The sequence below is a fragment of the Dysidea avara genome, chromosome 1 (assembly GCF_963678975.1).
Source record: "Dysidea avara chromosome 1, odDysAvar1.4, whole genome shotgun sequence".
Classification (NCBI taxonomy): Eukaryota; Metazoa; Porifera; class Demospongiae; order Dictyoceratida; family Dysideidae; genus Dysidea; species Dysidea avara.
The window spans coordinates 3,866,629-3,886,109 of record NC_089272.1 but is presented as its reverse complement, the minus strand read 5'-3'; the positions used below and the strand labels follow the sequence as shown (position 1 = coordinate 3,886,109).

The 19,481-nt window shown below is 36.7% G+C and overlaps 2 long non-coding RNA genes across 2 annotated transcripts; both read right to left on the bottom strand.

Moving 5' to 3' along the window:
- Positions 1-6,437: 6,437 nt before the first annotated feature.
- LOC136248661 (uncharacterized) lies at positions 6,438-9,524 on the bottom strand. The gene is made up of 4 exons (XR_010697798.1): positions 9,451-9,524; positions 8,036-9,398; positions 7,706-7,814; positions 6,438-7,069 (listed from the first exon to the last, which is right to left on the bottom strand). It is a non-coding gene; the product is annotated as an uncharacterized lncRNA (long non-coding RNA).
- A 2,146-nt stretch (positions 9,525-11,670) lies between these two features.
- Positions 11,671-14,200, bottom strand: LOC136248603 (uncharacterized). The gene is made up of 2 exons (XR_010697787.1): positions 13,117-14,200; positions 11,671-12,357 (listed from the first exon to the last, which is right to left on the bottom strand). It is a non-coding gene; the product is annotated as an uncharacterized lncRNA (long non-coding RNA).
- Positions 14,201-19,481: the final 5,281 nt, after the last annotated feature.

Sequence of the window (19,481 nt, the reverse complement as noted above, 5' to 3'; positions counted from 1 at the left end):
TGACAGGAAGAACGAAAACGTAATTTTCACACCTTTGTATCTCGGTGATCACTTATCTGATTGGAACCACATTTGCTACACAGTTGCCCGCCAGCCAAGGGAGTCTACATTCCAAATTTGAAGGAAATCGATCCAGCCATTTCCGAGATACGAGCTGCCAAAGTTTCGTTTTTTTTTCTTCGTTTATTTTTTCTTCTTCTTCGTCTTTTCGCACACTTGCAAAAATTGCTATAACAAGCAAACTCGTACTCCGATCGCCTTGAAATTTGGCACACAGAAAGGGAGTCCAACGGCGAATCCTAGCATCAAATTTGGTACAAATCCGATGAATGGTTCAGGAGTTATGACCGCTTATTCGCATAAAACAAGATCGATTTGTTGTCACGCCTACAGGGTAAACCGCTTCATGGAATGAGTTGAAAATTGCTATGTAGATGGAGTAACCTTCGTAGGAGTGCCTTTTGGTGGTTTGAAAGGAATCGAGATAAAGACCACGGAGATATGACACAAAACCCAACCTGTGTCACAATTACGCGATCGATTTTTATGAATAAAAAAGTATTAGTTTTCACGCCTACTAGACAAACCGCTTATAGCAATGAGCTGAAAATCGGTGTATAGCTGGAATAATCTTCATAGAAAGTCCTTGCAGTAGTACAGAAGAATCGGAGTACAAACCACTGAGTTATGATTCGAAAGCCAACTCCGTGTAGCAAATGCGAGATCGAGATACTCTAATAGAACAGTCACCCTAATAGAGCATTCGGCTAATGTATTTATTCCATTATAGAATTTTATTACATCACAAGTTATTCTGTAGGGAGTTCAGCTGCAAACAGTTAATCTTATAGACAGTTCAGCAAGACAGTCACCATGTGGAGAGTTAAGCAAATATATCACTATAGAGATTCAGAACATTACAAGTCACACTGAAGAAAGTTCAGCTATAAACAAGTCATGCACTGTGTAGAGAATTCAGCTACAATTAAGTCACTCTCTAGAGAATTCAGTTACACAGAATTCAGCTACACACAAGTCACTGTGGAGAGAGTTCAGCTACAAACAAATTACCCTTTAGAGTGATCAGCTACAAACAAAACACTTTGCAGGGTGTTCAGCTGCAACAAATCAACCTTTAGAGCGATCAGCAATGAACAAATCAACACAAATCTACCTGTAGAGAGATAAGCTAGAAACAAGTCACCCTGTAGAGAGTTCAGCTACAAAAAATCACCCTGTAGAGACATCAGCTAGAAACTAGACACAATGTAAGGAATTCAGCTACAAGCAATCACCCTGTAGAGAGTTCAGCTAAAACAAATCAACCTGCAGAGAGATCAGCTACAAACAAATCACATTATAGACAGTTCAGCTACAAACAAATTACCTTGTAGAGAGATCGGCTACAAAGAAATCAACCTGCAGAGAGATCAGCTACACACAATTCAACTTGCAGAGAGATCAGCTACAAACAAATCATCCTGTAGAGAGATCAGCTACAAACTAGACACAATGTAAGGAGTTCAGCTACAAGCAAATCACCCTGTAGAGAGTTCAGCTACAAACAAACCAACCTGTAGAGCGATCAGCTAGAAACAAATTACCCTGAAGAGAGGTCAACTACAAAAAATCACCCTGTAGAGATATCAGCTAGAAACAAATCACCCTGAAGAGAGGTCAGCTACAAAAAATCACCTTGTAGAGAAATCAACTACAAACAAAACACTTTGTAGAGAGTTCAGCTACAAACAAATCAACCTTTAGAACGATCAGCAACAAACAAATCAACCTGTAGAGAGATAAGCTAGAAACAAATCACCCTGTAGAGAGTTCAGCTAAAACAAATCAATCTGCAGAGAGATCAGCTACGTACAAATCACCTTATAGATAGTTCAGCTACAAACAAATGACCTTGTATAGAGATCAGCTACAAACAAATCACCCTGTAGAGAGATCAGCTACAAACTAGACACAAAGTAAGGAGTTCAGCTACAAGCAAATTACCCTGTAGAGAGTTCATCTACAAACAAATCAACCTGTAGAGCAATCAGCTAGAAACAAATCACCCTGAAGAGAGGTCAGCTACAAAAAAATCACCCTGTAGAGAGATCAGCTACAAACAAATTGCCCTGTAGAGAGATCGGCTACAAACAAATCAACCTGCAGAGAGATCAGCTACACATAAATCAACTTGTAGAGAGTTCAGCTACAAACAAATTACCCTGTAGAGAGATCGGCTACAAACAAATCAGCCTGTAGAGAGTTCAGCTAAAACAAATCAACCTGCAGAGAGATCAACTACAAACAAATCACCTTATAGAGAGTTCAGCTACAAACAAATTACCCTATAGAGAGATCGGCTACAAACAAATCAACCTGCAGAGAGATCAGCTACACACAAATCAACTTGTAGAGAGATCAGCTACAAACAAATCACCCTGTAGAGAGATCAGCTAGAAACTACACACAATGTAAGGAGTTCAGCTACAAATAAATCACCCTGTAGAGAGGTCAGCTACAAAAAATCACCTTGTAGAGAGATCAACTACAAACAAATCACCTTTTAGACAGTTCAGCTACAAACAAATTACCTAGTAGAGAGATCGGCTACAAACAAATCAACCTGCAGAGAGATCAGCTACACACAATTCAACTTGTAGAGAGATCAGCTACAAACAAATCACCCTGTAGAAAGATCAGCTAGAAACTAGACACAATGTAAGGAGTTCAGCTACAAGCAAATCACCGTGTAGAGAGTTCAGCTACAAACAAACCAACCTGTAGAGCGATCAGCTAGAAACAAATCACCCTGAAGAGAGGTCAGCTACAAAAAATCACCCTGTAGAGATATCAGCTAGAAACAAATCACCCTGAAGAGAGGTCAGCTACAAAAAATCACCTTGTAGAGAGATCAACTACAAACAAAACATTTTGCAGAGAGTTCAGCTACAAACAAATCAACCTTTAGAGCGATCAGCAACAAACAAATCAACCTGTAGGGAGATCATCTAGAAACAAATCAACCTGCAGAGTGATCAGCTACAAACAAATCAGCTCGTAGAGAGATCAGTTACACACAAATCAACCTGTACAGAGATAAGCTAAAAACAAATCAGAGTTCAGCTAAAACAAATCAATCTGCAGAGAGATTAGCTACATACAAATCACCTTATAGATAGTTCAGCTACAAACAAATTACCTTGTAGAGAGATCGGCTACAAACAAATCACCCTGCAGAGAGATCAGCTACACACAAATCAACTTGTATAGAGATCAGCTACAAACAAATCACCCTGTAGAGAGATCAGCTAGAAACTACACACAATGTAAGTTCAGCTACAAACAAATCACCCTGTAGAGAGATCAGCTTAAAACTAGACACAAAGTAAGGAGTTCAGCTACAAGCAAGGTACCCTGTAGAGAGTTCATCTACAAGCAAATCAACCTGCAGAGCTATCAGCTAGAAACAAATCACCCTGAAGAGAGGTCAGCTACAAACAAAACACTTTGCAGAGAATTCAGCTACAAACAAATCAGCTTGTAGAGAGATCAGTTACACACAAATCAACCTGTAGAGAGATAAGCTAGAAACAAATCACCCTGTAGAGAGTTCAGCTACAAGCAAAACACCCTGTAGAGAGTTCAGCAACAAAGAAACCACACTGTAGAGAGTTCAGCTGCAAACAAATCACCTTATAGAGAGTTCAGTTACAAACAAATCACCCTGTAGAGAGATCAGCTAGAAACTAGACACAATGTAAGGAGTTCAGCTACAAGCAAATCACCCTTTAGTGAGTTCAGCTACAAACAAATCAACCTGCAGTGAGATCACCTACAAAAAAGCACCCTGTACAGAGTTCAGCTACAAACAAATTACCCTGTAGAGAGATCGGCTACAAACAAATCAACCTGTAGAAAGATCAGCTACACACAAATCAACTTGTAGAGAGATCAGCTACAAACAAATCACCCTGTAGAGAGATCAGCTACAAACTAGACACAATGTAAGGAGTTCAGCTACAAGTAAATCACCCTGTAGAGAGTTCAGCTAAAACAAATCAACCTGCAGAGAGATCAGCTACAAATAAATCACTTTATAGACAGTTCAACTACAAACAAAACACCGTGTAGAGAGATCAGCTAGAAACTAGATACAATGCAAGGAGTTCAGCTACAAGCAAAATCACCCTTTAGTGAGTTCAGCTACAAACAAATCAACCTGCAGTGAGATCACCCACAAAAACGCACTTGTACAGAGTTCAGTTACAAACAAATTACCCTGTAGAGAGATCAGGTTGAAGAGTTCACCTTGTAGAGAGTTCAGCAGCAAAGAAACCACCATGTAGAGAGTTCGGCTGCAAACAAATCACCCAGTAGAAAGATCAGCTAGAAGAAGTTACCTTGTAGAGAGTTCAGTTACAAAGAAACCATCATAAAGAGAGTTCAGCTACAAAGAAATTACCCCGTAGAGAGTTCAGCTAGAAGAAGTCACCTTGTAAAGAGTTCAGCTACAAAGAAACCATCATGTAGAGAGTTCAGCTGCAAACAAATCACTCTGTAGAGAGTTCAGCTACAAAGAAACCGCCATGTAGAGAGTTCAGCCTCATACAAACCACCTTGTAGAGAATTCAACTACAACAAATCACCCTGTAGAGAAGAAGTTACCTTGTAGAGAGTTCAGCTACAAAGAAACCATCATGTAGAGAGTTCAGCTACAAAGAAACCACCATGTAGAGAGTTTAGCTGCAAACAAATCACCTGTAGAGAGTTCAGCTAGAAACAAATCACCCCGTAGAGAGATCAGCTGGACGAAGTCACCTTGTAGAGAGTTCAGCTACAAAGAAACCATCATGTAGACAGTTCAGCTGCAAACAAATCACCCTACAGAGAGAGTTCAGCTAGACGAAGTCACCTTATAGAGAGTTCAGCTACAAAGAAACCATCATGTAGAGAGTTCGGCTACAAAGACACCACCATGTAGAGAGTTTAGCTGCAAACAAATCACCTGTAGAGAGTTCAGCTAGAAACAAAATACCCTGTAGATAGACCAGCTAGAAGAGGTTACCTTGTAGAGAGTTCAGCTACAAAGAAACCATCCTGTATATAGTTCAGCTACATTTCAAGTCACCCAGTAGAGAGATCAGCTGCAAAAAATATCCTGTGGGGATGGGCATGTAATAAATATATGTATATAACTTGTATAATTACTAATAAAATCAAAAATAATTGAAGCACTACAATAGAATTCTTCTTTAAGTTCTTTTCTTCTTCCTGTAGTAAAGAAAAAAACACATGGGTTAAAAAAGCCCCAAAGCCAGCCATAGGCCAGCTTTGCGGTATACAAATACAAAAAGAAGTGATATCTAATCAAAAACAGCCAAGCTGTAAAAAAAGGTGCGGCCCCCAAAAAGGCCATGGTGAAAAAAGATGTGAAATCCAAGGTGGCGGCCAAGAAATGGCTGTGATGGTAGGTTAATGGTTACATTTTAATAACGACAATTCAGGTGAATTTTGTGCCGCTTGGTCTTGGCACCAAATTCACCTGAATTGTTGTTATTAAGATGTAACCATTAACCTACCATCACAGCCATTTCTTGGCCGCCACCTTGGATTTCACATCTTTTTTCACCATGGCCTTTTTGGGGGCCGCACCTTTTTTACAGCTTGGCTGTTTTTGATTAGATCTTGTAATTACGTCTATAAGCTAATCATTTTTATTTATTAGCTACCAACTTTAGTTTTATTGGAAACAAGTTGTTTCAGTTTTTGGGAACCATATAAGGCATTAGTTTTAGTTTCTCATACATAATAAACACTACATAAATCATACAATTTGTAGTTATATATAAACTTGCAAATACTATCTACCATAATGTGCCATACATATTAATCAACTGTGTGAATTGATAGCTACTTTGTGGAATTTAAGATATTTATTCACATTTGAATCTGTTCTGTGTGCTTTCATAGCTATCAAATGCTCTTTTAAGTTCTCTTCAAAACACTGAATACTAATGAAGTGATGTGCAGTGTAAATAATTATAGCACATTCATACTGTGACACATGATTAGTATTGCTTCTGTATCTATAGTTGAATTACTGCTATACATACGTACATATTAATGGTGACTTGTTAGTCAGATATGCATGCATTGTTGTGAATTAGCTATGGCCCTTGGCAGTACCTGAACATGCCTATTACACTGCTACCATATAACTGTACGTTTACTAAGCCAGTCAACTTTGAATATTCTATTTTTGGACAAAGTGACCTACTTTTTTACGACTTATGAAAAGTAGAACAGGATATTATGGAAAGATGATACATAGTTAGCACTGTATACCATTGTAGTGACATACACCAAAATATATACTATTCATCATTGCTTATGGAGAGCTGAATTAAAATGCCTTGACAACTACCATACACTAAGCCTTCAATAGAATTAATTGCATAATCTGTACAATTATCAGTCTGCTAATTAGCTGGCAACTTCAACAATTTTCAAAGTAGTGCACATCCATTTATATCCAGTTCTATGTTGAAGTATATCATCACAATGTGCTTCAGCCATTCCAGTACTCCTAGAGATGCTGTTAGAGCAAATGCACTACAGATAAACCGTACTCTATCTTCAGGAATGATAGCAAGTATGCATCCTGATATAAGAAGTGCAATCACAACTATTATAAGTTCACTTAGTGCTTCTTTCTCTGTGAAGTAATCCCACACCACCTTCACCATGTCAACTATCAGAACAGTAGATGCCATACATACACTGAGCCCATCATCTTTAACATGTTTGCTGTTCAAGATATCTCCCATTGCAGCTCCTAGTATAAATGTAGCAAACCCATGAAAAAGTTTTACAGCTCCATCAAGTCTTTTTCCAATATGAAAATTGCTTAATCCAGTTAAAGGCACCAAGCTCCACAATTGTGTATATACCCAGTACACTCTTCCCTTTGATCTGCAATCATTTGTGTCAAATATAAAGGCTGTCCAACTGTCACAGTATTTGCTACCACACTCTGCACAGTATCCAGTGCCAATACAACAAAGAAGGACTACAATGAAGATGAAGTACAGTAGTAGAGTACAATTGTCATGCATAATTATACTGTACTGTATACACTGTTACATACACCAATATGTGTGCTTGCTCTTATTTTGAGTAATAAATATCTATCGTTACACTGAGCAGATTAATGATAAATCCTCTCTGGTACTGTTAACTATCTACAACCATTTTAATTTACATGCAGTAGCTATTGGCCATGGCTAGATACATAATGCAAATCCATGTTACCAATACATGTTTATGTGGGATTATTACAGTAAAAGATGCTTTAACAAGAAGATCATCAACTGCACAAACGAAAGCGGACACATAATCTGTGATGCATGCAGTGCACATACTACATGTGGCATGGATTGTCAAAAGACACTTTTACCTGTGTTTGACTGAAGTGATGTTCAACAGTAGAGAATAATTGCACATGCATTTACACTATATGCACTGATTGCAGTTTACAAGTATATAGTTATTATAATACAATTAAAAAGAGCTAGTAATTGCAAATCAAGTGAATATCTTTGTATAATTAGAGCTACCTACCTAATCTGCATATTAGTGCCAACACAGCAAAATGTGTGTATATAAAATTTGAATACTATATAATAACCATATTTTTACAACTCACTCAGTAAAGTGCCAAACAATAAGTGTTGCCTCATTGGTAATTACAATCTGATTATTTTTGGTTCACTCCTGCTATGCACATCTGCAAAATGTTTATGCAAGACTTCTCTCTATAAATACAAACAGCGGCATGCATATAATTTATGTGGTTAAAAAGTGCTGACAAAATCCTAGCAGGGAAATTTTGTGGTTGAAATACATAACCGAAGCAGCATTACTGTGGTAATAAATTGGCCCCTCCATTAATTCAAAACTCTCATATGTCTTTCTAGCTAGTCACAGATGCAAACGTAGTGTATGACTTAGTTGCTACACATATATGCTGACATACCCAATCATAATAGTATGGATGGCTTAAACTTTTATCTCTTGCTCCGCACATCTTATCCAGATATCTTGCAATGGATTTCTACAGTAAAGTGACTTTGGTGGTACATAACTGACTGGAAAATTTCTATGGCAAAAATCTGCATACTGCTAAACATTTCTCAGATATAAAATCTCTCAAGCACAAAAGTAGTCCAAAGCTCTCAGGAGTGAAAGTCAGCTCAGGTAGTCAGACAGCTATCTTTCAAGTAACATTTCTCAAGTAAGGCTGTACAAAGCTAACTATATGTTTCTGGTCCTACCAATTCCCCATAAATTAACCAATTAAAAATGACCAGGCCTAAGTTTTTTTTGTTTTTTTTTGCAGATTTTTGATGTGGTCCACCACATTGACATAGCAGTACATGAAATTATAGGGAAAAGTATAAAACTACAATAATAAATATTATCTATGGAAAGGTTTTGAATTCATGTCTTGTAAACACTTTTTCTATACTTTATAGTATGATGATTATGCAATTCATTCAGCATAAAAATAACCAGGAAGGGAACCAGAAACATGTAATTAACTTTAAAATTCTCTAAAGTAGAATCTCTCAAGTATAGTTAAAACCTCTCAATTGAAAAGCTCTCAAATACCTACTGTGTAATTTAAGTTTCTCAAGCAAAATCTCTTAAGTATAGAATCTGTCAAGTATAGTCAAAAATCTCTCAACTGAAAAGCTCTCAAACAGTCTTAAATAACTTCAAGTAACCGAAGTCTCTATCTGGAGTTGTCCTAAATCTCTCAAGTAAAAACAGTCTAGTAGTGCAAAACCTGTCTAGTTAAAATCTCTCAATTAGCTAAAAGTTTCTTGCATACAAATCAAATAGAGCTTAGTATGCACACAAGTATTAAAGTTCAATATACTCATTGTCAGTGTATCTGAATATCTTTAACAGGTAAAGATAAAGATTTAACTGATAAAGATGCAGGTGCTTACAGAATTCACACAAGAGTTGTTAAGGTAGGAGCACTAATGGCAGTTATAACTGTGATTGTTGAGATGTGATCAAATTTATCGATACCTCAATCGGTGAGGACAATATGGTAAAGCGGTCTGGGAGCTAGCCATGTTCACCAGTACATCATTAATTAGCTGCCGTTGCTTTTTAATCGGCTGGGAATATCCCTGTATTCCTACCACCCTGTGTCTACCACATCAGTACGCTAATTAAAAAGATAGCCACCATCATAAAACTGTCCATTGCAGAAAGGCACCATCACATGTCAATCAAATAGTTTTTATTATATCCATTTTCATCTTGAAAGTGTTCAGTTTTCTTATCACATACACTGCAGTACCCATCACTGATGAACCAGAATGCTACAAAGAACAATCTATTACAGTGCTAACTAGCTATGTATATTTAACTTACACAGTAACACAATTAGGTATGAAACTTGGTCTTGCCATTACCAACTCAGTAGATACCTAACTACCATAGCTAATGTGAGTATTTATGCACAAGCACAGGTCGTAGCTACTTATATATTTAGGCAACCATTAAAAGAAGTGTTGATCTGGCAAACATGTGCTTGACAAAGAATGCATTTTGTATGGCTTGAATTAAGGTTTAGTATATTGCACATGATTAAGTTTAAATTACAAGAAAATCCCTTGGATCCCCCAAGTAGTGACTGGTATGAGATGTTAATGCACTAACAAGGAGACAATCATACTGTATATGTAGTGTAGTTGAAGTTGTTATGAATGCTAGCTATCAAGTTTACTAGCTGGTACTGTATGTTGACGTTGTTGGACAGAAATAGCTATGTGCAGTAAATCATGATACCATATATGCATGGAATGCACATTGAGTTACTCAACTACATAGCTAGCTACACTGTACCATGCTAGTAGAGCATATTTTACTTTGTTATGACTATAGTCAATACACTGTAAGAATTCTCATATTACGTGTATATTAGATACCCACTGGAGGTTTTTTTAAATTAGTAGGGTTGACAACCCGAGGGCGCGGTTTGGTCACCGAGGCGTGGCATTAATTAGTGACCGAGGCGCAGCCGAGGTGCCAAACCAAGCACGAGGGTTTCAACCCTACTAAAAAACGACAGTGGGTATCTAACCTATTTAGAAAGCAGCTCGTTACCAGCACTGACAAAAGAAGCACAGAGTCACGCTAGGTAAGGTCCTTTACAGCGTGTTTGCTTGTGTCGCCGGCTTAGTGGCCAGGTTAGTGTTGTTTTAGTAGCTGTTATTTAGGTCCAAAGCTTGTTTACTGGCTAATACAAGCTGGCCACGAAGCGACAAGCTTTATTACAACGCGACAAGCTGTATTACAACTGGCCACAAAGCGACAAGCTTTATTACAACTGATGCCGCGAAGCGATAAGCTTTATTAGCTACAACGCGACAAGCTGTATTACAACTGGCTACGAAGCGACAAGCTTTTTATAACAACTGGCCACTAATTGAAGCGACAAGCTTTATAACAACTGGCCACGAATCGAAGCGACAAGCTTTATAACAGCTGGCCACGAAGCGACAAGCTTTATAACAGCTGGCCACGAAGCGACAAGCTTTATAACAGCTGGCCACGAAGCGACAAGCTTTATAACCTGGCCACGAAGCGACAAGCTTTATAACAGCTGGCCACGAAACTACAGGCTTTATAACTAGCCACAGAGTGACAGATGTTACAAACAGGCGCAATAGCATAGCTGAAGTGTGTTAATGGTACAATGGCGACAGTGCTGACAAGCAGACGAACGTAAATGGCTTGCTGCAAACTCGCAACACCAGTAGTTTCACTGATGGCTAGCTAGTTGTGAATGTGAACATTGTTGGGGTAACTGTGATATGCATCGAGCAGCTGGCTCTTTCGGTTGATGGCTAGATTGGTCTAGTGCTGGTATGGCTGATGAAGGTAAAAACCCAACTCTCACTAACCATACAACCACTAATTAAATCAGTGACATAGAAAACTCTTTGGAGTGTTGCTGAATTTACCATAACAATTTCACGTGACAAGAGGTCTCTAAATGAAACTTGGAGCCCTTACCTCAGGTCTCTAAGTGGTATTAATAACCTCATTAACTGTGTCAACATCAAAGAGAATTATTCATGCTGCTTTCTAAAAGCATTTACTTACCTGCACACATTTGTTACAGTACATACCTGCATGGTTGAAGTAATTACTAAACACTAGAAGGAATGCCTTCTTATCCCTATTGATAATGTCATTACGTTGTCAGTGAATCAAGATTCACATAATTTCCTTAATGCAGAATGCCATGCATATTTGCATTTCAAAAAAGCAGTGTAATTCAAATTGCATGTGTCAGTGGTGAATCATTGTGCAAGTTACACATTTGTTATAATTACATAGCTATATACATAACACATAATTTGCAACTGTTTACAGTTGGTGCTTCACAAAGTACACTCTACAGCTATGCAGCTATCATGTAACTCATCAAACCACCTTGGTAATGGCTTAACTTAATTAATGTCTGTGTTTACTGTGCTTGCTATTTTGTGTGACTATGTTATGTCATGCTGTTCAAAGTCATAACTAACACAATTGCAGGGTCTGAGGACCTACTTACAGTATATTAGAGTCAGATCCCAGTCATGGCGCTGAAGGAATATTCATCAATGGTGTTAAAGCATTTACAATACATTATAGGTGGAATGTACATGATGTAACTACATTTTACACTACATAGTTAAATATGCCACAGTTATACCAGAGGACATCCACTTGCATCTACCTCATAGTCAGAATATGCCATTGCTACATGTTTAATGATTTCTAATAATAGCATCGACGTTGTGAAACATATTATTCCACAAATCAATTCTTTCTCCCGTTCTACAGGATGACTAGAACAACAGAATAGGCATGACAATACGAGTGTGATAGGGATTACAAAAATCTCAAATATTTCTCCACATATTATGATCTTTACTACACTCAAGATGATAATTGAAATGTTTATAATCAGACCACTCCAAGCTATCACTGTACCACTGCAATCAGAGTTTCGTCTAGACTCATTACAACAACATCGTAGCAGTAGTGAAACTAGAGTAAAGGTTCCCAGTGAAATGTCAAAAATTCCATCAAATATTTCTCCTCTGTAGAAGCTACTAAATCCAAAAGGCAGAAAGCTCAACAAATGCATGGTGTGTTTATCAACTCCTCCTTGTGATCTACAGTTCTCTTTGTCATGAAAGTAGTCATGCCAGCTATTGCATAATCTGTTGCTACAATCATCTTTGCTGTCATCACAGTAACCACAACTCAAAATACATAGAACTACATTAAGAAACAAATATGAATCTGTAGTACATATCTAACTACTGCAACAGGTGTAATCACGGACGCTTTATCAGTACAATCTACTTTAGTATAATGGTTTACTACATATGGTATAGCTAGCAATATTTTAGATCTACATAGTTATCATAATGACTGATGGACAATAAGGCAATAAGATGAGCTTTTTATTACTATTATTATTATTATAACACTTTACAGTGACCAGCACTAAAGGTCTGACAGCAACATGTGCTGCAGCCTTAGGATTACCTAACCTAGTTTCAAGGACTTAGACTTAATGACTGATTTAATGACTTGACTTAATGACTGATAAGGTGTAACAGAAAAGGGGCCAAAGTAAGGAAAAAATCCCTCCAACCCCAGGATTCGAACTGCACGTAACCCAATGTCTACACTCAGTCTTCCTCCAGGAGGGATGGATTTTCTTCCTTAAACCCAAAGTATTTATTATTATAACACTTCACAGTGACCAGCACTGAAGGTCTGACAGTAACATGTGCTGCAGCCTTAGGATTACCTAACCTAATTTCAAGGACTTGCTGTCACTGAAGAGATTCACTAGCTAGGAAATTAAAAATGATTACTATAATAATAAGCAACCTTTCATAATGTATAGTAGAAAAATCTTTTCATGCATACAATCATAGCGGCTATATTATTTATAATGTAAATTATTATACAGCAATACAACAGTATATACCACATTCCTGTATATATAGCTACTGGAACACTTACACAAGAGAATGAATAGACTCTGAAAACGCAATCTTGCCATATCTAATTGCACATGCTATATGTATGCAAATATACAGTATATAGTACTGTAGGTCCAGAATATACCGTGGCTTCCACTATATACCAAATACTTCACTATATACACTGTAGCTACCATGCATATACTGTATTATATTGTTTTAAAAATGCAGGCTATGCAAATGTGGCCAACAATGATGTGCAGGGACTTTTTGTGGTTTATTGCTATAGCATTTGCTCACTAGCTAAAATGTCCCATGCCTGCTATTAATAGGTGATAATTATATATGATGTAATACCTGATGTTACTTGAAAAATTGTTATAATACTTATTAATAAGTTGCTTTTGCAACCCCTGCATGTCTTTAGTCCCTTCTTTCACCCAAGCTTGTGTCTATATGATAAGACTTGTTAGGTGCTCATTGCGATGTGAATTGCACAAAACTGTATGCTTCTTCTTGTAGTTTTCCTTTTTATTTCTTCTCCATGCACATATTAGATAATGAACTTCCTTCTAACTATTACGTTTCATTCTATTTAATGATACATGTTATCAGTTCTAGTGTTGTACACAAGAAGACTTTGCTCTTATGTAGCTTGTAGTCCAACATTATTAAAAATAATATAAAGTCAAATATTAGCTACTGCATTATAATTTTATGCCTTTAAATTGTTCTGATAAAGTTTTTGGATTACAAAATCTGAAATGATTACAGCTTTTGGGAACATAGCCCCCATAGCTACCCCTGCTTCTGGAGATATGCTACCCTGATGTAGGTAAATGGCAAAAAAATTTAATAACGACAATTCAGGTGAATTTGGTGCAGAATCCTTGGAGGAGGCAGCACATTCAGTAAATCATCAGAATTGCCTATCTTAAATTTTTCCCCATTAACGTATACCATCACTGCCACATATATTTCTTGGCCACCACCTCAACTTTTTCACCCTGGTTTTTTTGAAAAGTTGCACCTTCCTTTACAACTTGGTTGCTTTGGTTTAGATAATTATCTTCCTGTCCTAGTGTATATAAATGGCTTTTTATATGTTGTATTCTGGCAGTTAGTTACAGATGGTTTGTTCTTATACGTACGTAGGTCGGTGTTAGTTATTATAGTAACTACAGTGTGCATCCATTAATAAGTAAAGCAACATTGAGATTGTATGGATTAATTTATTGATTATTATTGTAGCCTCTCAACAATCTGCAAAGCCATTCTTCCTTTTTGGAGTTACATAAAGAAGAAAAACACGAAGAAACACATACAAAACACACATGCACATACAGTTACTAGACAAATGTTTAAGTTAGGTGGTTTGATATCCAAATATTATAGGAGGAAACAATGGAATACCTCTAACAAAAGTGTGCTAATGCATGTGCGGCTGTGTAAAGATGCATATCAATATGACTATGTTGCTATTCAATGTCGTTGTATTTTATATAGCAAATTTAAGTAAGCTTTCAGCGATGTGTGATTGCAAAATGAGGACCATTATGTCATCAGATTACTGTCACCTTGTAGGAGCTGTGTACACACAAAATACTGCAGATACATTTTTGCACAATACTGATGAAGTGGTCAGTGACTTATATATTTATAGACGACCAGTTTACTGAGTGCTGATCTGGCAATTATATGAAGAATGTATTTGTATGGGTGTAACTATAGTTTCACTGTACCCATAGATCCTTTACACACCCGGTATTGGAATCTTCTGTTTTTAACACTTCCATCCGCACCTCCATTGACACCTTTGCATCAGTAACTCGACTTTAGCGTATTAATTCTCTGTTTAGTGGACAGTACGGGCAATGGGTTTACTTCAGTTCGATTAACAAAGGATGGATAAGTACACGAAACAAATTGTAAGTTAAGAAGACGTTGTTTCAGGCGGGTAGAGCTAGCCGGCAAAATTTGTCGCCGCCACTCAAACAACAAGATTTGAACACGGAGATATGGACTAATGACTTCGCTGGTTCGATTCCTTATCCCAAGTTATACTTACGGACTGAATTTGACGCTCATAGAGTGAACAATTCGAGAGTTACAGCTAGCCAAAGTTTTAATCGCTTGGGTCTGTCAGCGAGTTTTCTGTGTCACTGTTTTTGCGTCCACAATCACTATTCGAAGTAAAGAACAAGATTACTATATCAAACAACACGAAATTCACTACAGAACAATGGATCAGAGTTTTCTCCTTCCAGTCAACACCAATAACGGTCACGGCGGATAGTCCAGCACGTAAGTACAGCAAGTATGCGGAGATTCCTATCCCGGGGTATGAAGGATCTATGCTGTAACTGATCAGGTGTGAAAGACAAATATTCCCTGCATGATTCAATAGATGGTATGTTGGTGTGTTACTAAGATACAGTGTATTAACAAGGAGTATTCAATCACATATGTACATTGTAGTAACTCAAATTATTACTTGACGTACCTCAAAACCATTGTACATGCTGACAAGTGAGTGTCAATTTGGCATGTTATTGGAGAGAAACATTGTAATTAGCACATACCAGTGATGTCATGAGTTTCTCATTGACACTGAAACTCTATGCATGTTAGCGTGGATGCATGCTGAGTAGTTATCACACTGTATGGATTCTCATACTATTTTACCTGCTGCCTGGCTGTTTGGTTACCATTAAAAGTCCAATGATATTGGTATTTAAATTAACTTATAAAGTGTACTTTCTATATTGCTACTGTAAATTCTGGTACACTGCAATTAAGTGTTACAAACAGATTTGTTATAAATCTCACTCACAATTTATGATTCACCTTTAAAGTACAGTGATTAGCTACCAAGCAAGAAGCTAAGGGTCATCTTATTCCTTAGCCAATACATGCAGATATACAACACCATGCTCTGTGACTTCACTGGTCTATGTACTGTAGCATAATCAGACTCCCTGTATTCACAGGCTTTAGCCTTCTCACAGGTCCCTAGTGGGATAGCATTTAATTAATAATTGTTACATTGCATATTTATTTTATATATTTATTTATAAGCACAGCTGGTACATATATGCCCAAGAATAAAAAGAAACAGAATAAACATAATTATAATGCATACAGTTAATATAATTATGTAGCCACTATATAGGTAATTGTAAACAAAAATTTCTTGTTTGAATAAAGTGAAACCTACAATATTTTACAAGAAAATTACAGAGGAGAGTCAATGCCTTGAACACCTTAAACATCATTTTGTTTTATTTAATGCCAACAGTATCTGTTCAGTTACATAATATTATAATGTTGTGTGTATACCATTGGAGTAAGTGGATATATGAAAGATCAACATTTGCCGCTGACTTATGCTTTTCTGGACACTTGTGTGATTGAATTGACCAGTGTTATACAAATACCATTCCCCAGTATTTGGATAATCTGTATTGTTACAATTTTGTTTGTTACAAGCAGCTGCAAATAATTCACATGAAATTAATTACTTTTGATCTTGTAATGGCTTCTTCATTTTACTCATGCACCATAACATAAAGCCTACTAGCTTGATATTAAATGAGCATGTAAACCTCTCACATCTATTATTATTATTAAAGGAGGACAATATGCATGTATTGTATGTACTGCAGTTGCATGGCCTGCCGCTAGATGAAGAAACATTGAACAGTGAAAAAATCAAGCCCATAGCCTTATGCTGTTGAATAATGCATTGTTGAATAATGTTTGGCTGAAGGCATTGGTTAGAAAACACCATAGAAACTTGGAAAGATTTCCTTATTTGTTATGCAGTTACGTATCATCAGCTTTAATATTTTTCTTATTCCACTTACTGTGATCATTTCCTTTATTAAGCTTGATAATAGTCTTCTAATTTCTTGCAGTCAAGAAAATTAAAGCTACCAGGTCCCTATTTAATATGTACATGGGTCAAAAATGAGTGGGACTAATTGCTTGGAGTGATTTCAGTGTGCCAGCTAATACTATAATTGACCAGTGTTCTTGCGTTATTGATAGCCCAATGCAAGTGGTATCTAATACAGTAGGCAATAGAAAGGCTTTCTCAGAATTATAAAGCTCGTTTTTTTGTAATCACGCAATTTTCAAATATGCATGCAGAGATTTTAAAATAGCTGTATGAGCTGTTTGAACACTGTGATGTATTTCTGGTGAGCCTTTTAATCTTTAATCATGTACAGTTCTGTTATGATGATTCTACAACAAAAATTGTCAGCCCTGCATGATTTGAATTCAATAGTGACAGTTTAAAAGTAGTTAAAGTACACAATAAAATGGCAAGATTACAAAAAATCGCTCTACATATACAACAAAATACAATCAGTTCATGACATCCTTCCTGCCTTGCAGGATTTATTCCATTCAGGAACTCTTGTCCTACAGTTGATCTTACAGGACGTGTGAACAACAGTAGCTACCTGGATTCAGCATCTTGTGGTAAGAAAGTCTTTCACTATTCATCAAACATTCTAAAATCTAGAACTCTCATGTTGCTACCATGTACACGACAATTATCTCTTATATTTAAATTGAATTCCTAGAAAATTTGGGCAAAGGTAATAGTGAATACAATTATAACTACTTGTATACATTAAGCCTACTACTATAACTTCACTATATTGAGACAGTACATAATTGAGTAAGTTATACTAGTCTAAAATTAGCAACCACACTGAGCCTTACTACATAGACCTGTAAAAGCTCACAATACACATAAAGCTCTGTGTTGCTCAATACAATGTACTGTAGAGATGCCCGTCAGATAGGGGAGTGCACATACCAAATTTGAAGGAAATCACCCCACCTGCAGATATAACTACTATTGTACATTAATCCCTACTTCAGCCTATACTCATGACTGAATTATGGATTAAATGTCCACTAGTTTATCTGCAGGTGTTGGCAACCTCCCTTGTTTCACTACTTTTTTCTATGATCCTTAGTATAGGAGGAGCATTTAACATGGCTAGGACATTTACGTTTAGGAATCCTCTTACAGAATTTGCTGTAGCTGTTATCATGTTAACATGATCAGTCCAGTTTAGATGTTTGTCAATGATCACTCCCAGGGATTTTGCATGATTTGCTAGGGGTATTTGGGTAGGCACCAGCCTATTATGCTGGCATAATTTTGAGCATAATAGGTGCCTGAAAGCATCAAGCATAATGCTAGCATAATAGGCAGAATAATTGTCATACTGTAAGCAAAAATGCATGCCACAGAAAAAGGTTGATTTACAATAACAGAACAGTCGATGCCACTCATATGGCATTAAGTAGTTATTAGACATGACTGTTATTATAGTTTACAATGTAGCTAAATTCTTAATGCATGACGAGTACATTTCAGTTGTTCATAAGCCAAAGTTTATCATTATCCATTAGAAAGTCACAAAGCATAGGAACTGTAGCAAAAAGTTTTGAGCATAATTATGAGCATAATAGGCAAAATTTTTTAGCACTGCAGCATAGCATAATAGGCAAAATTAAAAGCATAATAGGCTGGTGCCTATATTTGGGCAATTTCTCAAGCAGTAAGCAGATGATAATATGTACTTGACCTTGTTTGTAATCCTTAAAAACACAGATCTGTTTGGGTTAACTGACATTTGCCAATCTACATGCATTATTGTGTTTAAATCATCCTGAAGAGCAACTACATCCTGTATGATAGATTAAGGTAGCATCGTTCCTGCAATGTAACTAGTGTAAATGCTGCAAGTCATGTCAAATGCTCCTATAGCTTCTATACTACTTATGTTCACCCCATACTGCACTACACTAGTCCTGCAGTGTATGGGCATATTATATTAAATATTGAGATGGTACAGAGACAGGAAACACATTTTGCGACTGCATGGTAATTATGGTAGGACTGCTAGCATGACAGACATGCTACAACATCTGCAGTGGGAAACCTTACAAAATAGATGTGATGGCCTCCATGCCATTACATATATAATATAGCTAACAATTTGGTTGACACCAACCCACCTGAAGGATGCAGCTAGTTAACATTTACAGTGCTATAAGGGGTCACCTATTATGATTCGGACAGTTGCAAACTAAATTATTTCAAGGATGGTGGATGTCACTGTGTTAGTTGGCAAGCTGTTCCAAAGTCTAATGGCACTTGGATAAAATAGATACTTAAGAATAAACATAAATTCATGATCAAAAAGTAAATTTAATATTTAACTACCTTAATTACGCAATTGTTTTTCTTTATTTTTGTATGGTATACTCAATTCTGAGTTTGTACAGTAATAATAAAATAAATAAATAAAATTTTCCTTATATAGAATTTTTTAAAGTTGGATTAGGGATCAAAGAATAAAAATGTAGTTAAGGGAA